Source organism: Salvelinus sp. IW2-2015, linkage group LG19 (genome assembly GCF_002910315.2).
Source record: "Salvelinus sp. IW2-2015 linkage group LG19, ASM291031v2, whole genome shotgun sequence".
Classification (NCBI taxonomy): domain Eukaryota; kingdom Metazoa; phylum Chordata; class Actinopteri; order Salmoniformes; family Salmonidae; genus Salvelinus; species Salvelinus sp. IW2-2015.
In genome coordinates, this window is record NC_036859.1 from 37,064,004 (window position 1) to 37,090,729 (window position 26,726).

General features: G+C 44.0%; 1 pseudogene; it reads right to left on the reverse strand.

The window, feature by feature from the left end:
* LOC111979103 (pinopsin-like) overlaps positions 1 to 26,313 on the reverse strand; it is a 61,654-nt pseudogene extending 35,341 nt beyond the window's left edge.
* Positions 26,314 to 26,726: the final 413 nt, after the last annotated feature.

The window sequence follows — 26,726 nt, forward strand, 5'->3', positions numbered from 1 at the left end:
CAGACAGAGAAAGAGTCAGACAGAGAAAGAGTTAGACAGAGAGTCAGACAGAGAGTCAGACAGAGAAAGAGTCAGACAGAGAGTCAGACAGAGAGTCAGACAGAGAAAGAGTCAGACAGAGAGTCAGACAGAGAAAGAGTCAGACAGAGAAAGAGTCAGACAGAGAGTCAGACAGAGAGTGATGACCAAACATAGAAGAGAAAAATAGCAAAAGGGAATTGCAGAGAAAGAACCTACGGGTCAGGAATATGGGCTCTGTTCCAACGCTCACACTAACAGTGAGTATGAGTAGATGTATTGAGCATGCTTTCTAACTGTTTGAACCTAGCCAGTCTGATAATCAAATGGTTCCTAGTTCTTTACCTGCAGTTTCATGTCGATCATCAGACCTACTAAAGGTTTCTCCAAGGTAGATCATTAGCACATTCCCTAAATCTAATTGGCCGCTGAAGTTTCGCCCAATCTATTAGGTCAGCTTCAAATAAATCAAATTTCATAAACTAACAGGACATTGCAAATATCAATCCAAATATGTGAACTATTCATTGAATCCGAGCTAATTTGTTGTCAAACTTGTGGCACTATAAGCTTTAGAGTGGTTCTGACTTTATTCTAGTGGAAGTCACGGAGATACAACGTTCCATTGATCAAAACACAAATGGATTATATATTACGTGATTATAAGGGAAATGGAACGTTTCATGGTGACCATGAAAGTACCTCCAGACAAATACATCACCTAATGAATTCATTAATTATAACACAGAATTACACATACAGTATAAGGTTTCAGATGATACAACCTCAACTCTCTTTTTATGTCCTCACAAAAACAATCACAAAAACAATCAGATACCTCTGACAAAATTACTGAACCGATGGCCTCTGTCAATTTTTTATTCTAGCAATTTCGTCAGAGCAAATATAGAGCCAAGATAAAGAATAATTCAAGTTGCGGGGGCAGCCAAATTGAAATGTAAGATGTCAGGTCGACGATGCAGACAATTAAATATTAGGCGGTTCCACACTCAGGAACATTATCAGAGACATCCCTAATAGCCGAGTGATTCATCTTCAGAGGTTGATGTCAGTCATAAGTGGCCACGGCTGAATGGAAAGGAATGACATCTATGATTATGGCCTGGCACCTTGCCGTGGAAAAGTAGTCATTTGTTTTTATGAGTACTGTGTGTGTGTGTGTGTGTGTGTGTGTGTGTGTGTGTGTGTGTGTGTGTGGTGTGTGTGTGTGTGATTGTGATGTGTGTGGTGTGTGTGTGTGGTGTTGTGTGTGTGTGTGCTGTGTGTGTGTGTGTGGTGTGCTTTGCTTGCGTGCGTGTGCGTGTGTGTGGTCATTCACATCAGTAATGAATTACATTCACTAGGACAGTTCTTCTCCATGGCTTTGCAAATGCAGTCAGGCATCAAGAATCTCCTCACTACTAATGCCTCATCTAATACAAAATAGTCCAAAAGTAGGTTTGATTTTCAATAACACACACACAGCTCTCCAAAGGTTCACTTCACCCAATCCCCCAAAGCAGGTACAATTTCATACACTTGCACACCTTCAAAACAGACATATTCTTTGCTTCACTGCTTTTCGATTAGTCCCCTGAGACACACACACAACACACACACCACACACACACACACACACACACACACCACCACACACACACACACACACACACACACACACACACACACACACACACACACACAGTGTGTCCTGGGACCCGTTCTGGTTATAACAGCCATATTATCAAGCAACTGGAAGCTCTGCACCCAATAGGGAGGAGGAAGTGGAGGAGGGGGTCGAACCCTTCAGCAACGTATCACAAAGTGAGTGGGGGACCAATTACAGCATTTCAGACAATCAAAGTGAGTGTGATGCTGTCAAAAAATATGGAGGGTGGAAAGGGGCCCAATTGCTGGGGGCCACTGGGAACGTCATTCCATCTCACTGTTACGAAACAGCAGAGTACTTTAATAACAGCTGTAAATCTAAATCACATTAAATCTAATCAAATCAAAAAGCTTGCAGCCTTTTGTCACTCCCTTTCTCAAACCACACAACTGCGATATAAACCAATGACAAAGAACAAAAAAAGAACAAGACAGCCACAATCTTCCTGATAATTTCCCTGTTTTTTTTCTCTAGCAGCCTTTGTGGAGAGCTTGGTTGGTTCTGGTGCAGCAGATAATGGCTGTGCATGTCGGTCGTCGTGTGCACCTGTCAGAGACAAAACTGACACATGTGGCATCTCTGGTCTACCTCTGTCTGACCATTGGTCACATCGACGTCAGTCTGCACAACTGGCTGTCACAAAGGTTTACAAAGGTCTGGATGGGACATTTGGACCCAGCCTAATAATTGCTCATACCTGTCAGATCTACAAGAAGTGTCCGGTGGTAGGTGCAAAGGATAGATTTGAAATTGAACACACGACTCACCCTCTAAAGCAAATGGAGACTTCACATCACGTATTTGAGGGTCTTTAATCAGGCTTTAGGGTCACAATCACAGCAGGGAAACTCTGGTCAAAGTGGCCAACAATCTATTACTAGCGACTGAATCTGGCAATCTTAGCTTTCTCATCCTACTGGACTTATAAGCTTCCTTTGACACTGTTTACCATTCTATCCTCCTTTGAATAATGGAAAAGACTCTGGAAATTTCCGGAACAGCCCTGATTCATGTCCTACCTGTCAGACCGGCAGCAGTTTGTGACCCTGGGGCATTTCAAATCCACCCATGCTCATGTCTGCTCCTGTCCCCCCAAGGCTCAGTCCTAGGGCCTCTCCTTTTCATTATCTACCATCCTGCCCCTCGGCCAAATCATCCGCCAACGCGGTCTCCAATTGCACTGTTACGCTGATGACACAGAAATCTATTTTCACTCCAAACCCACCACTAACCTCCACCCGTCATCACTCATCAACCTCCTAAAATAAATAAAATCACGGATGAGCTCAAACCTTCTGAAGTTCAACGGCAATAAGACAGAGGCCATGTTGTTGGCACCCAGATCTCTCCTGAAGAAGGAGAGGAGTTGAGGAGTTTGACCTCAACATCGACTGCTGCCCTGCCTCTCAGGTGAAGGATCTTTCCTTTGATGCCCACACTAAAACCATCACTAAATCTGCCTTCTTTCTCAAGAACATCGCCAGACTCCACCCCTCCCTTACAGACCCAGCTGCTGAAACCCTTATACATGCCTTCATTACCTCATACATGGACTATTGCTTAAATATATCAAGAACTCAGCTGCGAGACTCCTCACCCGCCCTAAATCCTGAGAGCACATTACACCCACACTCCTCCACCACTGGCTTCCAATCAAAATTCAGATCAACTTTAAAATCCTTCTACTCAAACAACAAATCCCTGCATGACTTGGCTCCCTTCTATCTCTCTCACATGCTACACAGCTGCAAAAAGAAATCTCTAAAACACCACAATTCAAGTATTCAAATCCATTAAATAGACATCATTACAAAGATAATGTATTATTATTTGTTACATGCATGTCTTAAGAAACATTGCTGTGCTTTGAGTGTTGTGAGCTTATGTAATGGCAGTAATTATATTTTGAAATAGAGCTCAAGGGGTTGAAACTAAAGATGGCATGACAGCAAACTAGCTACATTTACTGTTTTTCTATTGACATTTCTTTCTATAGATCCATAAAAATGATGCTGAGAAAAGCTGCCTGTCTGTCCCGACACGTTCATTTACCATGGGACAGCTGGAGATCGAGTTTCAATATTGTCACCTCTTACAACAACACCTTTTATTGTAAGAGGTGTTTGGCAAGGTGATTTGAAAACTGCAGAATATACTCTTTCTGATACTATAAAAATGTCTTACCTGTTTATTTTCCCTGCGTCAATTCCAAGCTCTGCTGTCCATCAGATTCTTCATATACGATTTAACAATTGATTATATTCTCACCCATCAGTCTATGGTCAATTTAATCTTGTCTTTAGGCTAAACTCTATTATTATATGTGTGAAAATGTTTTTTCGATATAGTTTAGTTGTAGTTTCGATGGACCATCATCAGCTGTGCAGGCTAATTGCCAGTGAATGACATGGCAGTGAATGACGGGCAGGGGGGAAAAAATAACATGTCCTCTTAAAACTACTTACAAAACAAATTCTGTTTGTGATATTAAGGTTCTAACAACGACAGTGTGTTATATAGGTTCATTTCGGATAAGTCCGGCTGTCTCTGTGGGAAAACCCTTTGAGCAGGGGTTGGAACCGGTTCAGGGAACAGAACCAAAAACCGAGAAAGAACATTTTTCAAGGAACAGAAATGGAACCTGGAACAAAAGTTTTCCATACTGTTCCGGAACAGAACCGTTATTTTAAAAGCATGGGAACCGGTTGATAATGTTATTTTACGTTCCAGGCATTTTTTTCAGGTCTCACAACAAAACGTTTAGGCTACCTGCTGCTCCAAAGCATGGACTACGGTACTGACGTTAAAAGCTTGATTAAGAAGATAGGGAGAGAGATTTTTTATTTGCTAATAAAAATAATTTTGGTTCCAACTAGGGCTGTTGAGGTGACTGTATTACCGCAACACCGGCGGTCACAAGTCATGAAGGAGGTCAAATTACAAGTGACCGTTTAGTCACGGTAATTAGGCTTCTCCAAGCTCTGATGCTGCTGATGGTCATTAGCAGCCTATCAAACTTGCTAACTGCCTGGTACTCAGCACTCTATTGTCCCTCTAATCACTCTGACATCAATGCAAATGTATTCAAAAATCTAATTAAACACTTCATGAGAGCCCATGAACTCATGTTGTGCAACACTTCTATAGGCAACATTTCCATAGGCTATGCAATTGCGCGAGTGATGGCCTCTATTAAAAAGAGGAGGCTCCCATCAGCTACTATATTTATTTCTCAACTTTCCTAATATTAAGCACATTGCTTATATTTACAACAGGAGTATAGCCTACATGGCTGGCATGAAAATGAACCATGGGAAAAGCGTCCTCCATTCACTATTTAAGTGCAGAGATGACATGTATATTTCACACATATATTATTTAGTATATGTAAAGACAATATTAAATCAAGAATAGTCTGATGGGTGACAATATTAGCCTATCACTTATAAATGATATATTATCACTTGTGAACGATGCCCATCATAAGGCAAGAAACAATGCCTTTTTTGTTTGTTAACTTTTTCTAATCATAGTCGCACACCTCATGTAGCCTTGCCCATAGGCCTATATGTTTTGAGAAGGTTTGTACTAAAGCGGCCAAATAACTTCTTAAAATGAAGGACCTTAATCCGCTTTACAATGGGTTTGAGCCTAACTAGTATACATAAGCAGCGCGTGAAGATCATTTTCATCATAAAAATGCACCTTTATAATAAATGCATAAATCACATTTGCGGTCACTTTTGATAATGGTGTTTTCCCGCTAATGGAACATTCACGCTGATAGCTTACTGCCATGTGCGCACTGCTCCACTTAAACATGTGAAGAAAAAACCTAATAGTTTATCAACATTTAAAGCTAAACGTTCAGATCTGTTGCGTCAGCCACATTGCGTGAAAACGTATTTTTTTAAATATTAGTGGTTGTATTAATTTGGGATCTATCGCATCCCACAATTGTCCCAGACTATGTTTGGAATATTTATTTCTCACATAGAATAGGTCAACTTTTGTACTATGGGGGATAGTAAATTGACATAGGCTAGTGCTTTTGCTGTTGTTAGACCTACTCATCTTGTTGGCTGACGAAAAGTAAATGTGGACAGTTCTTCCAATAGCTTCAAAATGCACCTCGGAATTGGATAAGGAAACTCGCAGTTGCGTCCTCGATGTGTCTGTCTTCACTTGTAGCCTGTGAGAAAGACCATATCACGTGATGGAGAGCCATGTGAGTGAGAGATACTCCGGAGTGCTCAGCACTCAGGGAGAAGGGAACAACACAGCACTCCGTGCCAAAGGCGCCTTTCGGCCACACAAAGGGGATGCCGCCATGAAATTCGAGGCATTATCAAGTGCTTGTCAAATTGTGAATGAGAGACTGATGAAGTGTGTACAGTCTGCGCAAAAAAACAAAGCAGCCCTCATGCTTTTCAATCGACTTATTTCTGCATTGTTGGTAAGGGCCCGTAAGCATTTCACTGTAAGGTCTACCTACACCTGTTGAATTCGGCGCATGTGACAAATAAAATTTGATTAGATTTGATTTGAATAACATTTGATTTGATTTAAATCGATGATACGGAGTGACTTGGTGTAGGTTTCAGGGTACTACACTCTTAGAAAAAAAGGGTTCCAAAAGGATTCTTCGGCTGTCCCAATAGGATAACCTTTTTTGGTTCCAAGTAGAACCCTTTTTGGTTCCAGGTAGAACTATTTGGGGTTCTATGTAGAACCCTCTGTGGAAAGGGTTCGACATGGAACCCAAAGGTTCGAGGGGGAAAAGGCAATAACACCGACAATGGGTAAGCTGCATCATTCCAAATGTCCCTCCCTCACCTCCCCTACGGTGAGTGGCTATTTATCATTGATAAGGTAGAGATGGTGGAGCCTGTCACAGCTTAAAATAGATTAATCGATTTCGCTATCCTCGTGTGGCTCGGACCAAAGACAAGCACTTTATTAGATTGGGGAATTGAACGCTGTCAGCTTCTCTGCTTTATTGGTCAAGTACCTGCCTGACAGGGAATACTTTGAGAAGAAATAACATTTAAAAAAGAAAGGAGCGAGGGAGGGATCTGCTTATTAAAATAATGGAACGTGGTTATTATTCACGGCTGCATGTCACTCCTCATGGTTGTTGAAGAGCCGCTGAGTGTTTATCACTTTAAGACATGATGCACTGACAGTTGAGCGAGCTGTACTCCTGGGAACAAATCAGAGCGGGGCGAGATACACTGAGAGAGAGAGACCTCCCGGGAGCGACAACGCTGCCTTTACAGCTTGTCTGCTCATATTTCCCCGGTCAGAGATGAGTGTGGAAGTGAAAACAGAACTTGCTGTAGTTCATCATGATTTAGTGTGTTGGAAGTATCGTAACATACGTAAATGGTTGCAGGCGAGACACAATTGTGGTTTATTCCATATACTGTATTTAACTGCTGAACTTGGTTGAAAAATATTTTTGAAGGCATTTTAAGGCAGGAGGTAAAGTTCCTGCAACAATAAAGTCGCTGCAAAAATACCCCGCAGTGTGTATCGTTCTAAGTAAGGAGGGGGTGGTCTAGAAAGGGCCACGATGGTGATAGCATACTGTATGTCTCTGTATCTGCAACTCAGCACTGCTGAGAAATACTCCATGCATTTAATAGTGTGCACTGTAACACAGTTATGTGTGCAATAGCCACTGTTTTATGAGTTGATTCATGAATTTAATTAAGAAAACAAGTGTTGTTGTCCTACTCACCTGTTTGATTGCATGCATCAGTTTAGCATAGCAGTAGACTATGACCAGGAAGGGGACGATGAGGCAGAAAACAAAGAGCGAGATGATGTACGAGACATTGTTGGCGTTCTTGGTCATCCAGTCCACGGAACAGGTGGTGCCGGGCCCCTCGGGGCCGTAGCGGCTCCAGCCGAAGAGCGGCGGCAGGGTCCACATCAGTGAGTAGACCCAGGAGAAAGCGATGCCCAAGGCTACCTTCCGGTAGTTGGTGGAGTCGGCCTCGGTTGGACCCATCATGGTAGAGTAACGCTCGTAGGAGAGCACGGCCAGGGAGATGAGGGACACGATTCCTTGGAACCAAAACACAGACACGCGCTCAGAATATGTTGAACAGGGCCAATACAGGAGTTCATACAGGGGGGTCAAGACAACATCACAGACAACACTCCTGACTTCAAACAAATGTTTACCTTTGGGGGGTTTGAACAAAAGGCAGACTAAACAGTGGGAGTACTTATACAGTTAAGTAATAACGCACAAGGTGGTGTGGTATATTTTATTTATTTAACTAGGCAAGTCAGTTAAGAACAAATTCTTACTTACAATGACAGCCTAGGAACAGTGGGTTAACTGCCTTGTTCAAGGGCAGAACGACATATTTTTACCTTGTCAGCTCAGGGTTTCAAATCCAGCAACCTTTTGGTTACAGGCCCAATGCTCGAACCACTAGGCTACCTGCCGCCCCACGGCTAAGGCCTGTTCTTATCTCACCACAAACCCCCAAGGTAAATTATTGCTATTATAAACGGGTTACCAACGTAATTAGAGCAGTAAAAAGTACATGTTTTGTACAGACCGTGGTATACGGTCTGTCAGCCAATCAGCATTCAGGGCTCGAACCACCTACTATATTTTATAATAGACGATATATTGCTTGAGTGTATGCTGGCTTCCAACTGTAATGCATTCATTTAGGTTGCTATTACTCTGCAAAGAGAGAGTCCAATGTACCAATGTAAGGTCGATCACTCTACATACAGTAGCAAAGGGGCAAAATTCTGCTTTTAGACATTATGCAGAAGGGCCCATTATACCAGTGATGATTTATATTCTATTTTATTTAACTAGGCAAGTCAATTAAGAAGAAATTCTTATTTACAATGACGCCTACCGGGGAACAGTGGGTTAACTGCCTTGTTCAGGGGTAGAAGAACAGATTTTTACCTTGTCAACTCGGTGATTCGATCCAGCAACTTTTCGGTTATTGGTTCAACGCTCTTACCACTAGGCTACCTGCCGCCAAATTGATGCCACAAAACCTGTCAATGCACACACTTCCTGCAACTGCACCCCGAAACCTGACCCCCGTCATCTTCTTTATCTTGTTTGTCATTTACTTTGAAGTGAAAATGATCCATGAGGACGTCCTTCATGGCCATTGATTTCCAATAGCAGTGAAGCAGACGCAACCAGTCCTCTAATTAAAAAATATGGACCAGACCTTTTTTGCTGTATAGGTCTCCTCAGCTTATAAACGCAATGGGGGATAATGTACTTGGGCTGTGGCAGCGCAGGTTGTTAACGCTGGTTCACAGTATTAATAAATTACATTCATGCCTGAGTACATGTGTAATATACAGCTGTTGACTATCTGAGCCGCAGGCAAAGCTCTGAGATTTTACCTCATACTGTACGATCACGGCTGCTACATTGTGGGTTTGCTTGCTACATTTTGGGTTTGCTTGCTACATTGTGGGTTTGCTTGCTACAATGAGGTTATCAATGAAAACTAACTCTTGACCCATCTGGGCTGGTGAGATTTGTGGATTTATGAGTTCTGAAATTGCAATATATATATATATATATATATATATATATATATATATATATATATATATATATATATATATATATATTTTTTTTTTTAAATGACACCAATAAATACTTACAGTATCTCATGGTTTTTATACATAGACATCCAGATACACCATTCAAAATAAAGTGCCCAGTATCTTCTCCGTGCACTGACCCCAGGACCCCAGTGACATCTAATCAAACAACAAACCATCTAATCAAACAACAAACCATCTAATCAGACAACAAACCATCTAATCAAACAACAAACCATCTAATCAGAACAACAAACCATCAATCAACAACAAACCATCTAATCGGACAACAAACCTTCTAATCAACAAACAAACCATCTAATCGGACAACAAACCATCTAATCAGACAACAAACCATCTAATCAAAACTGCAAACCATCTATCAAACAACAAACCATTCTAATCAAACATCAAACCATCTAATCAAACAACAAACCATCTAATCAAACAACAAACCATCTAATAAACAACAAACCATCTAATCAAACAACAAACCATCTAATCAAAACTTCAAACCATCTAATCAAACAACAAACCATCTAATCAGACAACAAAACCATCTAATCAGACAACAAACCATCTAATCAAACAACAAAACCATCTAATCAGACAACAAACCATCTAATCAAACAACAAACCATCAATCAGACAACAAACCATCTAATTAAACTTCAAACCATCTAATCAAACAACAAACCATCTAATCAGACAACAAACCATCTAATCAGACAACAAACCATCTAATCAAACAACAAATCATCTAATCAAACAACAAACCATCTAATCAAACAACAAACCATCTAATCAAACAACAAACCATCTAATCAAACAACAAACCATCTAATCAAACAACAAACCATCTAATCAAACAACAAACCAATCTAATCGGACAAACAAAACCATCTAATCAGACAACAAAACCATCTAATCAAACAACAAACCATCTAATCAAACAACAAAAACCATCTAATCAGACAACAAACCATCTAATCAAACAACAAAACCATCTAATCAAACAACAAACCATCTAATCAAACAACAAACCATCTAATCAGACAACAAACCATCTAATCAAAACAACAAACCATCTAATCGGACAACAAACCATCTAATCAAACAACAAACCATCTAATCAAACTACAAACCATCTAATCAAACATCAAACCATCAATCGGACAACAACCATCAAATCAAACACAAACATCTAATAAACTACAAAACCATCTAATCAAACAACAAACCATCTAATCAGACAACAAACCATCTAATCAGACAACAAACCCATCTAATAAACAACAAACCATCAATCAAACTTAAAACCATCTAATCAAACAACAAACCATCTAATCAAACAACAAAACCATCTAATCAAACATCTAATCAAACAACAAACCATCTAACAAAACAACAAATCTAACAAACAAACCATCTAATCAAACAACAACCATCTAATCAAACTGATGCTCCGCTGATGGAGAGCTGTATACAGCCAATCAAATTACTCAAATCAAATAGAATTACTGTAAAATAATTTGTGTTTTATCCATGACTCACACAGAGTGACAGCGAATATGAAATCTAATATCCGTCATTATGTGGAGTAACCAACCCGGCATCTGTCTTTGGCCCTCAGGGCATAACGCAAATCTTATTTAAGGTTCATTTGACTTTTTATATAATAGGTTATGTTGGTTGGCAAAGCAGATGCCTCTGCCCAAGATTGGACAGCTCGCTAGCATGTAATTGACATGGGACTGATTATTCAAAATAGCGCCTTATGGAGTGGACACCAAACTTGTAGACTCACGTCTTTTCTCTTAAACTAGGACTCCGGTATAATCAGAGAGGCCAGCTAAATCTAATAAACTCAAAATAAATGTGATCTGAAATGTTTTTAAATGAACTTAATAATAGGATTAAATTCATTTGAGCAGTTCCCCATCTTGGGTTAATCCCTCATGCATTATGTGTTTGTTTTTCACACAAAAAAAATGTATAAATTAAATGTTCTGGTATTCTATGGTTTGTCGCACACAAGATGGAATGATACCTACATTTGTCAAATAATTGACTGCCGTCATTTCTGATATCCATTTGGCCAATAACTAAACATCTAGAGATCTTTAATCAGTGCAATGTTTTCAGACAAGTTTCCCTATCAAATAGATACTCACCACATTTCACCACAACTGTTTTGCAAAAGGTTTTCATGCATACACATCTGTAGTTCAACCCTAATCTGTATGGGTTGGTTTCATGCTACACATCTGTAGTTCAACCCTAATCTGTATGGGTTGGTTTTCATGCATACACATCTGTAGTTCAACACTAATCTGTATGGGTGTTTTTCATGCATACACATCTGTAGTCAACCCTAATCTGTATGGGTTGGTTTTCATGCATACACATCTGTAGTTCAACCCTAACTGTATGGGTTGGTTTCATGCATACACATCTGTAGTTCAACCCTAATCTGTATGGGTTGGTTTTCATGCATACACATCTGTAGTTCAACACTAATCTGTATGGGTTCATATTTGAAGATTAAGGCTGTACAAAAACATAACCTAGCGTCAGCATCTTTTGTACCATAAGGAAAATATAATCAGCAAGAAATAAATAGAGGCCCGTTGTTAAAGGTTTGAACATAGAACTGAAACGCACAGTGCCTTCAGAAAGTATTCACACCCCTTGACTTTTGCCAAATTTGAGGAATAAATACTGTTTTAATTGTCATTTTTTGGTAACGATCTACACAAAGTACTCTGTAATGTCAAAGTGGAAGAAAAACTCTAACATTTGTAAACAATTTATGAAAAATGTAACACTAATATATCTTGATTCAATCACGTATTCAACACACTGAGTCAATACATGTTTTTTAGACATTCCTACCTTCAGCAATGCTTCGTGATCATGCATACGTGATATCCGATGAAGGTAAGAACGTTAATAAAAAGAGGAAGAAAGTATTTCCAGTACAATGGAGGACAACAAATTTTCTGAAAGATAAGGATAAAAATGCAAAGAGAGAAGAGTTGGACTGGCTAAATGGAGAGGCCGGGGCTGCTAAACTAAGGAGGGGAGAAGAGTTGGACTGGCTAAATGGGAGGCCAGCCTGCTAACTAAGGAGGGGAGAAGAGTTGGACTGGCTGAAATGGGAGGCCGGCTGCTAACTAAGCAAGAGAAGAAGATTGGACTGGCTAAATGGGAGGCCAGCCTGCTAACTAAGCAAGAGAAGAAGAGTGGACTGGCTAAAATGGGAGGCCAGCCTGCTAACTAAGGAGGGGGAGAAGAGTTGGACTGGCTGAATGGAGGCCAGCCTGCTAACTAAGGAGGGGAGAGAGTTGGACTGGCTAAATGGGAGGCCGGGGCTGCTAACTAAGGAGGGGGAGAAGAGTTGGACTGGCTAAATAGGAGGCAGCCTGCTAACTAAGGAGGGGAGAAGAGTTGGACTGGCTAAATGGGAGGCCAGCCTGCAACTAAGAGGGGGAGAAGAGTTGGACTGGCTAAATGGGAGGCCAGCCTGCTAACTAAGGAGGGGAGAGAGTTGGACGGCTAAATGGAGGCCAGCCTGCTAACTAAGGAGGGGAGAAGAGTTGGACTGGCTAAATGGGAGGCCAGCCTGCTAACTAAGCAAGAGAAGAAGGGTTGGACTGGCTGAATGGGAGGCCAGCCTGCTAACTAAGGAGGAGGAGAAGGTTGGACTGGCTAAATGGGAGGCCAGCCTGCTAACTAAGGAGGGGGAGAAGAGTTGGACTGGCTGAATGGGAGGCCGGGCTGCTAACTAAGAAGAGAAGAAGAGTTGGACTGGCTAAATGGGAGGCCAGCCTGCTAACTAAGCAAGAGAAGAAGAGTTGGACTGGCTAAATGGGAGGCCAGCCTGCTAACTAAGGAGGGGGAGAAGAGTTGGACTGGCTGAATGGGAGGCCAGCCTGCTAACTAAGGAGGGGAGAAGAAGTTGGACTGGCTAAATGGGAGGCCGGGGCTGCTAACTAAGGAGGGGAGAAGAGTGGACTGGCTAATAGGAGGCCAGCCTGCTAACTAAGGAGGGGGAGAAGAGTTGGACTGGCTAAATGGGAGGCCAGCCTGCTAACTAAGCAAGATAAAAGTTTGACTGGCTAAAGAGGCCAGCCTGCTAACTAAGGAGGGGGAGAAGAGTTGGACTGGCTAAATGGGAGGCCAGCCTGCTAACTAAGGAGGAGAAGAGTGGGACTGGCGCTAAATGGGAGGCCAGCCTGCTAACTAAGAGGGGAGAAGAGTTGGACTGGCTAAATGGGAGGCCAGCCTGCTAACTAAGCAAGAGAAGAAGGGTTGGACTGGCTGAATGGAGGCCAGCCTGCTAACTAAGGAGGGGAGAAATGTTGGGACTGGTTAAATGGGAGGCCAGCCTGCTAACTAAGGAGGGGAGAAGAGTTGGACTGGCTAAATGGGAGGCCAGCCTGCTAACTAAGCAAGAGAAGAAGGTTGGACTGGCTGAATGGAGGACAGCCTGCCAACTAAGGAGGGGGAGAAGAGTGGACTGGCTAAAGGGAGGCCACGCTGCTAACTAGAGGAGCGGGAAGAAGAGTTGGACTGGCTAAATGGGAGGCCGGGGCTGCTAACTAAGGAGGGGAGAAGAGTTGGACTGGCTAAATGGGAGGCCAGCCTGCTAACTGAGGAGGGGAGAGAGTTGGACTGGCTGAATGGAGAGGCCGGGGCTGCTAACTAAGCAAGAGAAGAAGAGTTGGACTGGCTAAATGGGAGGCCAGCCTGCTAACTAAGCAAGAGAAGAAGATTGGACTGGCTAAATGTGGAGGCCAGCCTGCTAACTAAGGAGGGGGAGAAGAGTTGGACTGGCTGAATGGGAGCCAGCCTGCTAACTAAGAGGGTAGAAAAAGTTGGACTGGCTAAATGGGAGGCCAGCCTGCTAACTAAGGAGGGGGAGAAGAGTTGGACTGGCTAAATGGGAGGCCAGCCTGCTAACTAAGGAGGGGAGAAAGAGTTGGACTGGTAAATGGAGGCCAGCCTGCTAACTAAGCAAAGAGAAGAAGGGTTGGACTGGCTGATTGGGAGGCCAGCCTGCTAACTAAGGAGGGGAGAAGAGTTGGACTGGCTAAATGGGAGGCCAGCCTGCTAACTAAGGAGGGGAGAAGAGTTGACTGGCTAAATGGGAGGCCAGCCTGCTAACTAAGCAAGAGAAGAAGAGTTGGACTGGCTGAATGGGAGGCCAGCCTGCTAACTAAGGAGGGGGAGAAGAGTTGGACTGGCTAAATGGGAGGGACAGCCTGCTAACTAAGGAGGGGGAGAAGAGTTGGACTGGCTAAATGGGAGGCCAGCCTGCTAACTAAGGAGGGGAGAAGAGTTGGACTGGCTAAATGGGAGGCCAGGGCTGCTAACTAAGCAAGAGAAGAAGAGTTGGACTGGCTAAATGGGAGGCCAGCCTGCTAACTAAGCAAGAGAAGAAGAGTTGGACTGGCTAAATGGGAGGCCAGCCTGCTAACTAAAAGCAAGAGAAAGAGTTGGACTGGCTAAATGGATGCCAGCCTGCTAACTAAGGAGGGGAGAAAGAGTTGGACTGGCTAAATGGGAGGCCAGCCTGCTAACTAAGCAAGAGAAGAAGAGTTGGACTGGCTAAATGGGAGGCCAGCCTGCTAACTAAGCAAAAGGAGAAGAGTTGGACTGGCTAAAAGGGAGGCCGGGGCTGCTAACTAAGCAAAAGGAGAAGAGTTGGACTGGCTAAATGGGAGGCCGGGGCTGCTAACTAAGCAACTCACAGGAAAGATGTGACTATAATAATGTTTTCCAGTCTTTAACCTGCTGTGGTCTCAGGCCATTAAGTCGAGGCAGCAGGTTCTAAAGTCATTACAGACATCACTTATCTACAATAATGGCAGCTTAGGTCCAGGGGCAAGACGGCTGTAGGCTACATTCAACTGTTTAACAGATTCTAAAAATAATTGTAATAATCTTACTATGGCTAGCAGGGGTTGGTCAATTCCATTTCAATTCCAGTCAATTCAGAAAGTAAACTGAATTCAACATTTTCCTAATTGAAAACGATTAAAGAGAATTGGAATTGAAATTTCAGTGTACTTCCTGAATTGTCTGGAAATGAAATGGAATTGACCCCAACCCTTAAAGGTGAGCAACTCACAACATCAACTAAAGGACGGTATTCAGACTTGAGATCTGCACGCTTAAAGCTGGAGTCTCTACTTGAAACTATAATAAAGCCAGCACCCCGCCTATGTTTTTGTCACACCCTGATCTGTTTCACCTGTCTTGTGCTTGTCTCCACTCTCCACCAGGTGTCTCCTATTTTGCCCCATTAGCCCCTGTTTATTTATACCTGCGTTTTCTGTTTGTCCGTTGCCAGTTCGTCTTGTTTTGTCAGGTCTTTACCAGCGTGTTTCCCATTTCTCCAGTTCTCAAGTTCTTGTTTTCTAGTCTTCCCGGTTCCGACCCTTCTGCCTGTCCTGACCTTGAGCCTGCCTGACGTTCTGTCTCCTATTGACTCTACCTTGGATTACGAACCTCTCCCTGCCCTCAACCTGCCCTTTATTATAATAAATATTCGGAGAACTGGACTATTCGCCTCCTGTGACTGCATCTGGGTAATTTCCTGAGTCGTGCTAGTTTTGATAAAAAAGCTGAGGGATAGGCGAAATGTAAGCACTCTCAAATTCATAGACAGAGCTATGGATGCAAGGACTGACCATCCATGATATAAAAATTATAGTTTTAAAGATGCACTATTGTCACGCGCTGACCATAGAGAGCTGTTTATTCTCTGTTGGTTGGGGTGTGATAGTGACTAGGGTGGATCTAGGGGATTAATGATTTATGTTGGCCTGGTATGGTTTCCAATCAGACAGCTGTTTATCGTTGTCTCTGATTGGGGATCATATTTAGGCAGCCATTTCCCCTTTGTGTTTCGTGGGATCTTGTCTACAGATAGTTGCCTGTGTGCACACCAGTAGCTTCACGTTTCGTTTGTTCTTGTGCTTTATTGTTTTGTTTGGTGAGTTTCAATTTATTCAAATATGTGGAACTCTACGCACGCTGCGCCTTGGTCTACTCATTAGGACGATCATCGCAGTTGCAAATGAGAACTTGTTCTCAACTAGCCTACCTGGTTAAATAAAGGTGAAATAAAATTTAAAAATTTAAAAAATGACAACTATGCAGAAATCACTCCGCCATTTTACTGGTTGCTAAAATTCTAATACCGTAGTTCGCCTAATTTCTACGTCATACAAGCAAGTATGACGTAGAGAATCATTGTACCCTCTAGACATGCTGTGAAATATATTTTCCATTAACAAAAATCTTGTATTTTCAGCTGCTTGAAGCTGGTGTACAAAACCCGAAAGTAAACTTAAAAAATAAACTAATGTCAGCGTCGTGTGTATAGGTGGCAGGGAAGTCAGGCGCAGGAGAATCAAACTGAGTGTAATGGAGTTATTTAATAATAATGAGCGAAACATACTCCAAACACTAAATGTAACAAATAACTAAATGGGTACGAGGACCTGTCGCGCACCAATACAAAAGATATACAACACTGACATACAAACAATCTCTGACAAGGGGAAACAGAGAGTTAAATACACAACAGGTAATGAATGGGATTGAAACCAGGTGTGTATGAAGACAAGACAAAACCAATGGAAAATGAAAAATGGATCAATGATGGCTAGAAGACCGGTGACGTCGACCGCCGAGCACCGCCCGAACAAGGAGAGGCTTCGACTTCGGAAGAAGTCGTGACAGAGCCGCGCATCGACACCGGCCTCGGGGACGACCCGGAGGGCGAGGTGCAGGGCGATCCGGATGGAGACGGTGGAATTCTCGCAGCATGGAAGGATCTAATACGTCCTCCACCGGAACCCAGCATCTCTCCTCCGGACCGTACCCCTCCCAGTCCACGAGGTACTGAAGGCCCCTCGCCCGACGTCTCGAATCCAAGATGGATCGAACGGAGTACGCCGGGACCCCCTCGATGTCCAGAGGGGGCGGAGGAGCATCCCGCACTTCAGCCTCCTGGAGCGGGCCAGCCACCACCGGGCTGAGGAGAGACACATGGAACGAGGGGTTAATATGGTAATTAGTGTGTAGCTGTAACCTATAACATACCTCGTTCACTCTCCTCAGGACTTTAAACGGCCCCACAAACCGCGGACCCAGCTTCCGGTAGGGCAGGCGGAGGGACAGGTTTCGGGTCGAGAGCCAGACCCTGTCCCCTGGTGCGAACACCGGGGCCTCACTGCGGTGACGGTCTGCGCCAACTTTCTGGCGCAGTATGGCGCGCTGATGAAGGTGGACGTGGGCGGCCTCCCAGGTTTCCTCCGCGCGCCGGAACCAATTGTCCACTGCAGGAGCCTCGGTCTGACTCTGATGCCAAGGAGCCAGAACCGGCTGATACCCTAATACACATTGAAAGGGAGAAAGGTTAGTGGAGGAGTGGCGTAGCGAGTTCTGGGCCATCTCTGCCCAGGGCACGAACTTCGCCCACTCCTCCGGCCGGTCCTGGCAATAAGACCGCAGAAACCTACCCACATCCTGGTTAACTCTCTCCACCTGCCCATTACTCTCGGGGTGAAAACCTGAGGTAAGGCTGACCGAGACCCCCAGATGTTCCATGAACGCCTTCCAGACCCTTGATGTGAACTGGGGACCCTGATCAGACACTATATCCTCAGGCACCCCATAGTGCCGGAAAACGTGTGTAAACAGGGCCTCCACAGTTTGTAAGGCCGTAGGGAGACCGGGCAAAGGGAGGAGACGACAGGACTTAGAAAAACGATCCACAACGACCAGGATCGTGGTGTTACCCTGTGAAGGTGGAAGATCAGTCAAAAAATCCACTGACAGGTGCGACCACGGCCGTTGTGGAACGGGTAAGGGTTGTACCTTACCTCTGGGCAGGTGTCTAGGAGCCCTGCACTGGGCACACACTGAGCAGGAGGAAACATAAATTCTCACGTCCTTAGCTAAAGTGGGCCACCAGTACCTCCCATCAASACAGCGCATCGTCCGACCTATCCCAGGATGACCAGAGGAGGGTGATGTGTGAGCCCAATAAATCAATCGGTCGCGGACAGCAGACGGAAAGTACAGACGCCCAGCTGGACACTGAGGAGGAGAGGGCTCTGCACGTGACGCCCGCTCAATATCTGCGTCCAGCTCCCACATTACTGGCTCCACCAAACAAGAAGCTGGGAGTATGGGAGTGAGATCCATGGACCGCTCCTCTGTGTCATACAGCCGGGACAATGCGTCTGCCTTAATGTTCTGGGAGCCTGGTCTGTAAGAGAGGGTAAACACAAAACGAGTGAAAAACATGGCCCACCTTGCCTGATGAGGATTCAGTCTCCTCGCCTCCTGGATGTACTCCAGATTGCGATGGTCAGTCCAGATGAGAAAAGGGTGTTTAGCCCCCTCAAGCCAATGTCTCCACGCCTTCAAGGCTTTTACGACAGCTAACAGCTCCCGGTCCCCCACATCATAGTTTCGCTCCGCTGGGCTGAGCTTCTTCGAAATGAAGGCACAGGGGCTGAGCTTCAGTGGCATACCCGAATGCTGAGAGAGCACTGCTCCTATCCCAGCTTCGGATGCGTCCACCTCCACTATGAATGGCAAAGAGGGATCCGGATGAGCCAACACAGGAACCGAGGTAAACAGAGCCTTCAGGTGCCTAAAAGCCCTGTAAGCCTCAGCCGACCACTGCAAGCGCACCGGCCCCCCCCTCTAGCAGTGAGGTAATGGGAGCAGCAACCTGACCAAAACCCCGGATAAACCTCCGGTAGTAGTTGGCAAACCCTAAAAAACGCTGCACCTCCTTTACCGTGGTGGGAGTCGGCCAATTACGCACGGCTGCAATGCGGTCGCTCTCCATCTCCACTCCTGACGTGGAAATCCGATGCCCTAGGAAGGAGACGGATTGTTGGAAGAACAAGCATTTCTCAGCCTTGACATATAGATCATGCTCCAACAGGCGACCAAGCACTTTGCGCACCAGGGACACATGCTCGGCGCGTGTAGCGGAGTATATCAGAATGTAATCAATATACACCACTACACCCTGCCTGTGCAGGTCTCTGAAAATCTAATCTACAAATGATTGGAAAACTGATGGAGCATTCATCAACCCATATGGCATGACGAGGTACTCATAATAACCTGAGGTGGTACTAAATGCCGTCTTCCACTCATCTCCCTTCCAAATACGCACCAGATTGTACACACTCCTGAGATCCAGTTTAGTGAAGAAGCGCGCCCCGTGCATTGACTCAATTGCTGTAGTGATAAGAGGTAGCGGGTAACTATCTCACCATGATTTTATTGAGACCTCGATAATCAATGCACGGGCGCAAACCGCCATCCTTATTCTTCACAAAAAAGAAACTCGAGGAGACGGGTGAAATGGAGGGTTGAATGTACCCCTGACGCAGGGATTCGGAGACATATGTCTCCATAGCCACCGTCTCCGCTTGTGACAGGGGATACACGTGACTCCTAGAAAATGCAGCTTCTACCAGGGGATCTATCCACAATCCCCCGTCGATGGGGTGGTAATTGAGTCGCCTTCTTTTTACAGAAGGCGAGAGCCAAATCGGCATATTCTGGGGAAATGCGCACGGTGGAGACCTGGTCTGGACTTTCCACCGTAGTAGCATCAACGGAAACCCATAAACACCTACCTGAGCACTCTCGCGACCACCCCGGAAGAGCCCTCTGTGGCCAAGAAACAGTGGGTTTATGACAGGCTAACCAGGGTAGGCCTAGCACCACAGAATACGCAGGAGAATCAATAAGGAAAAGACTAATCTTCTCCTTGTGACCCCCCGGCGTTACCATACACAAAGGAGCGGTGACCTCCCTGATAAACCCTGGTCAACTATCTAATACCTAAAGCATGAACGGGGAAAGGCATATCCACAGGAACAATGGGGATCCCTAAACTATGAGCTAAACTTGTATTAATGAAATTCCCAGCCACGCCTGAATCTACTAGCGCCTTATACTGGGAATGCGGGGAAAATTCAGGAAAAGTGACAGAGACAAACATAAGTGCAACAGAGGGCTCTGGATGAGAATGGTGCCTACTCACCTGGGGTGATGCCAGAGTGCCCTACCTGCTGCCTCTATTCCCAGAGGAACCAACCCGGCACCGACCAGCAGTGTGATCTCTGCGACCACATATGGTGCTCGAGCGGAAACCCCCTCCGGTCTCCCTGCGCACCATCCCTCCCAACTCCATGGGTACGGGAGAGAGATTGCGGGAGGATGGAACAACCAGACCCCGATCTAGACGTCCACGAGTAGCCAGCATGTTGTCCAGCCTGATGGACATGTCCACCAGCTGGTCAAAGGTGAGGGTGGTGTCTCTACAGGCCCGCTCCCGACGGACATCCTCGCGTAGACTACAGCGGTAATGGTCGATCAGGGCCCTGTCGCTCCATCCAGCGCCGGCAGCCAGGGTCCTAAACTCCAGAGCAAACTCCTGGACGCTCCTCGTCTCCTGCCTCAGATGGTAGAGGCGCTCACCCGCCGCTCTACCCTCGGGTGGGTGGTCGAATACTGTCCTGAAACGGTGGGTGAACTCCTCAAAATGGTCCAACGCCGCATCCTCTTCTCCACACACAGCGCTGGCCCACTCCAGGGCTTTCCCGGTGAGGCACGAGACGAGGGCGTAACTCTTCTCACGGTCCGATGGAGCTGGGTGGACCGTGGACCGAGTGGATTTTATATATACTGAGAGAATTAATATAATCTTTCCAGTGCAATATTACAATAATATCAAGCTTAGTTTAAGGAGAAAACCCTGGCAGCCGGCAGTATCTCCGTTGTACCCCTGTGGCAGGGATAAATGGATCCTGCTGGGTTCAGGAGGGGGAAAAGCGTTCAAGGGAGACCCCAGTTGTGCTGGTGGAGGCGCTGGAAAAACTCTCTGTGTCTCCCAGCGGTCCATTGTCTGGACAACGCGATCCATGGCGGCGCTCAGACTGTCAATCATCTCCGTTTGTTCCATGATGCGTTCCTCCACCTCCATGGCCGAGGTACCTTCTCCTGCTGACTTCATTTTTGGGGGGTCAGAGATTCTGTCAGCGTCGTGTGTATAGGTGGCAGGGAAGTCAGGCGCAGGAGAATCAAACAGAGTGTAATGGAGTGATTTAATAACAATGAGCGAAACATACTCCAAACACTACATGTAACAAATAACTAAATGGGTACGAGGACCCGTCGCGCACCAATACAAAAGATATACAACACTGACATACAAACAATCTCTGACAAAGACATGAGGGGAAACAGAGGGTTAAATACACAACAGGAAGACATGCGGATTCAACCTGGTGTGTATGAAGATCAAGACAAAACCAATGGAAATGAAAAATGGATCAATGATGGCTAGAAGCCCGGTGACGTCGACCGCCGAGCACGCCCGAACAAGGAGAGGCTTCGACTTCGGCAGATGTCGTGACAACTAAAGCATGGGAAGCATAGAATAGAGCACATAGAAACAGATCGCCGCTTCTTAGACTTGCTTTCAATGAGAATGACCGAACTATAACTCACATGTCTCTGTGAATTTGGTCGGGTACCCAAAAAAGTGACATATTGCAGCTTTAACCATCTTTTGGTGCTACTAGGTATTTGTTTTACATTTACATTGTTTACAAACATTGGAGTTAAACAAGCTTATATTTTAGGTTTTGATGGGTGTGACAGTTGAACTAAGCTCATGAGGCATTAGAAGTTATATTTTTGAAGAATCAATGGCTATATTATAATTAATTATAAGTCCAAAAATGTATGTAGCAACTAAGGATTCTAGCCTCAACACACATTTCTGCGGAAGTTCCCATTGACATGAATTAATGATTTACGCAAAATTCTGAGTGTTGCACGCTTAACTCAACTCTGAATTGGCTCTGATGTGAGAGGTTATCCCTGGTCAGAATTTTCTGTCACACAGCTAACAGTGTGGGTGCTGACGAATGCAGACTTTTGCTTCACACTCTATCGCGCATGTCAATATATTTATCTCTGATACATTATGTGTTACATTCTGTTTTGGTCCCAAAAGTGATTATCTTATCAAGGCTATGATGACTATGATGATGTGCACATACTGATGATAGATACATGAAACATACTGATGAATGTATGACACATACTGATGATGTATGACACATACTGATGATGTATGACACATAATGATTGACTGATGAAGCTACTGAATGATTGTTATGACACATACTGATGATGTTATTTATGACACATACTGATGATGTATTGACACATACTGATGATGTATGACACATACTGATTATGTATGACATATATTGATATGATGACACATACTGATTGTATGACACATACTGATGATGTTATGAACATACGATGATGTGTGACACATACTGGATGTATGACACACTACTGATGATGTGACACACTATGATGATGTATGACACATACTGATGATGTATGACACATACTGATGATGTATGACACATACTGATGATGTATGACACATACTGATGATGTGTGGCACATTGTTCCTTCTCTGAGTATTTTCCTGACAAGCCTGCATAAGACCAGCCTGAGTCCATAACACTGAAACAGAGAAATAATCACTTCAGCAATGACTCTGTGACTTGTACAGTAATTCCTTAGCCACAGCTAATGGAATAAGGAGCCTTGTTGATGTCTGGTAGCAACAGTGCTTAGCTATCACACTCCGTGCCTCAGATTCAGACGCCAAATACTTGTCAAAGAGTTTTAGTAAATTGGCTCCTTGCGGATCGCACTGTGGCTGTGTTTATATTTGTTTCACTAATTGGTATTTTTTTAATTGGAACAATCAGATCTGAAAAATATCTTATGTGAAAAGATCGGATGTGATTGGTCAAAAACTCAATTTGTAGAAAATATATCCGAATTGGGCTGCTTGTGTAAACGCTGCCTGAGATACCATTTCAGAGGCTAATTTAAGCGATGCGAAACCACGAATATCTCTGAGATATAGTTGGTAACCTAGAAAGCAATAAAGCGAGACTAAGAGACGTGCATCAGTGTGTCTGAAATGATCACAATGAAATACCAAATCCCATCCAAAATTACTAATGCATCTCTGAGGAGCTGATATGATGATGTGTGAGCTTCCTTTCAATTTGGAGGCATAAAATGTCACAAAGAAACCACCAATGTAGCCTGAAGGGATGTACTAACAATGTTCCTATATCAAAGAAAGTTGTAAATGTGTTCTGATACTGCCCACAACGCCACAGAAAAGCACTTTTCTTTCGAGTGTCAGAAGAAAGCTGTTGAAGACAGGAGAACATAATTTTTCGAAATATATTCAACTTTCTTTCTCATTTCCCAATAACACATTAATTACAGCCTGCTGGAGTATCGCTCAAAATAATTTTCATGAAAAACACATCTGTATATTTAACAGGCCAATAGTGATTGTTGTATTCTGTTGTTCACCGTAGTTCACTGCCACTACCTGTGAAGCATTTCTAGGCAAACCAGTGTGGAAGACTTATTTAATGGAACATTTCATCTAAATTGGATGGCAAAAACTGGATGCATGATACAAAGTTGAATGTGCAATTTTTGAGACTTTGAGCATTTGCCCCCCCTGAATGTCTTTGCACCGCCCTGCATCGCTTCATCACAAGGGACAGATGGAAAACCAACACGTATATCTCTTTGTGACAGCATGTCGGGCTGACAGTACAGCCCTTATCGTTGGTCATCACGAAAGGGACTAGTAATTGGCTGTGATTTGGGGCAGCTAAAAACTGGTTTAGATGTGCCCTACTGGATTGAAACATGAAATTTATATTCAAAATGGTGCCAATTGATATCAATGCAGGTCTGGACAAATAAAAACGTGTATGCTAGTGGGGTTTTTTTTACGGAGACTATTAAGGAGAGCTATAGCTGCTCAATACTGTTGTATTAAGATAACAGAGAGCCTGAGATGTTATGAAAAGAGAAGGTGGACAGGCTCTGATCTAGAACAACGTGAGCAGCCCCAAATATGGCCAGTTGAATTAAACTTGTGTTTATATCGGCAAACAGATCGCAGGAATATAGATGATTCTTCCTGTACAGCCTATCGAGGCATGGTTGGATGGACTAATGCACTTTGGACAGTTTAATGTGCAAGGCAGCAAGAGAGTTGGGCTATGGGGAGAGCTATGAGGATGCCCAACTCCAAAAACAACTGTAAAAACCAACAACACAAAGAGGTCGACTGATATCTCTGAATAAGCCAAACTGGAGTATTTACATCAGCAGACAATTTATCTCATGAGACTAAGCCAGCATGGCACAGATCTAAATCAAATAATCAAGGGAAACTCCAGACATTTGTGAGGGAGTGAAACAGTATCACAGAACTGATGACATTGCACAATTCAGCTCGCTTGAAATCACATGACATCAAGGGTATCCTGAATATCTGGTAGACAGCGAACCTATTACACAGCATGGTGTATCAGTAATTATAAACTGGATGGTTGGAGCCCTGAATGCTGATTGGCTGACAGATGTGGTATATCAGACCGTATACCACAGGTATGACAAAACATGTATTTTTACAGCTCTAATTACATTGGTAATCACTTTATAATAGCAATAAAGGCACCTCTGGGATTTGTAGTATATGGCCAATATACCATGGCTAAGGGCTGTGTCCAGGCACTTGCATTGGCCATATACCACACACTCTCGGGCCGTATTGCTTAAATAGACAGTTATAACACCCACAGCTGATTGTGACTAAAGCTTTACGTATCTTCTGAGCATTATAATGTTATATATGATTCTTGGCGAGGAGGCCTGTGGTGAGTCTATTGTAAGACTTTACAATATGCCTTGCACAGTCACCCAACAAAAATGCAAGGTCGGTGAGAGTACATGACAGCGACCTGCCGGTGCCCTCAAACGCCTTTTCGTTATCCTTTGAAGTCAACATATTTCATGGCAACTTTGATAGTAGCCTTCCTGACAGTCCCTGAAAACCATTAGAACAGACTATAACATACAGTATATGACTCACGATGCGTTCGGAGGGGCGCATTAAACAGTTATAACGACAAAATAAAATGTCTACACGCTTATTGCAAATGTCCTTTAATGTATATGGACGCCAGTGGACGGAAGAGCTATGTTCATGTACTGTAGTCTATACTTACAATGATGAACAACATAATGCAGATTGATCGACCAGAGATATTTTTTTACTAGCCTGTTTTAAAAATGTTTATGACAACTTATGGTATTTCATTTATTTTGAATATTTTAGCTATCACAAATAAATGAGTGACAGACTTCAGAAGGGATTTTGCGACAAGATTTCTGATCCATCATTAACCTCGACCTGCAAACCACCGTAAGAAGCCTATCGACGTGCAATTGTAATATTCAAATGAAATTATAAAATAATACTACCAAGCATAGGCTATCCCCTCTTTACGCATTGTGCTGGCCAGATTCCAAAAGTGCACACCACATCTAGGGTAGACTAGCTCTTTTAAAACCACATTTTGAAACATAACCAAACATGAATGAAGCAAGGTTACAGTACACTTACCTAATAGTGAATTGGCAAAGCCGTACCATACACACCCACTTTCTCCTATGAGCCATCTTCCCTGTGTACTTGCCGCGAAACTGAACGGAGTTCCCACCACACACACCAGCAGATCACTGAATGAAATGTTAATCAGTAGCAAGTTGATAGGCGAGCGCAGCACCTTGTAACGGCAGAAGAGGACGAGAACCAGGAGGTTGTTGAGGAACCCGAAGGTGCCAATGAAGCCCAAACACACTGAGACTATCAGGTTCCCGGTCGGGCTGAGAGTGGTGCGGGATAAATTGTGTTCCAGGTGCCTCTCTGCAGCACCCGTACACAGCGCGCTATTGGCCCTCGTGCAGCCGCTGAAGCTCACGTTGGACACGATCATCGCAATCCGTTTTCGCTACACAAGCGCGCGCAGTGGATTGAACAAGAGCTAATTTGTGCTTGGCATTTTTAGGAAAGTTGAAAAATGTGGGCTTCTGAGTTGGCTAACAATATATTAAAGTTGATGGCTGAGTCACTTGTTGCTTTGAGGAATTTGTTTTCTAAACGTGGATCAAAATAGGCTAAGCCCCTCGTTGGGAATCTATAACTTTGTTTTCCAGTTCAGGGTTTAAACCAGCAACGTTTGACGGGGCTGTGCTCCACCGTGTGGTAGTCTACTTAAAATCCACACACACGGCTGGACTAAAGTCCCTCAGTCAGTGTTTATATTGCTGTACCACTTTCACAGCTGACGTCTGCGCCAGTGAACAGCACGTCCTCACAGGGTCTGTGCTATGCTATCCCGGATCCTTGGGACATTACAGGACAAGTGGGCTACAGTAGGCTACACTATCCATA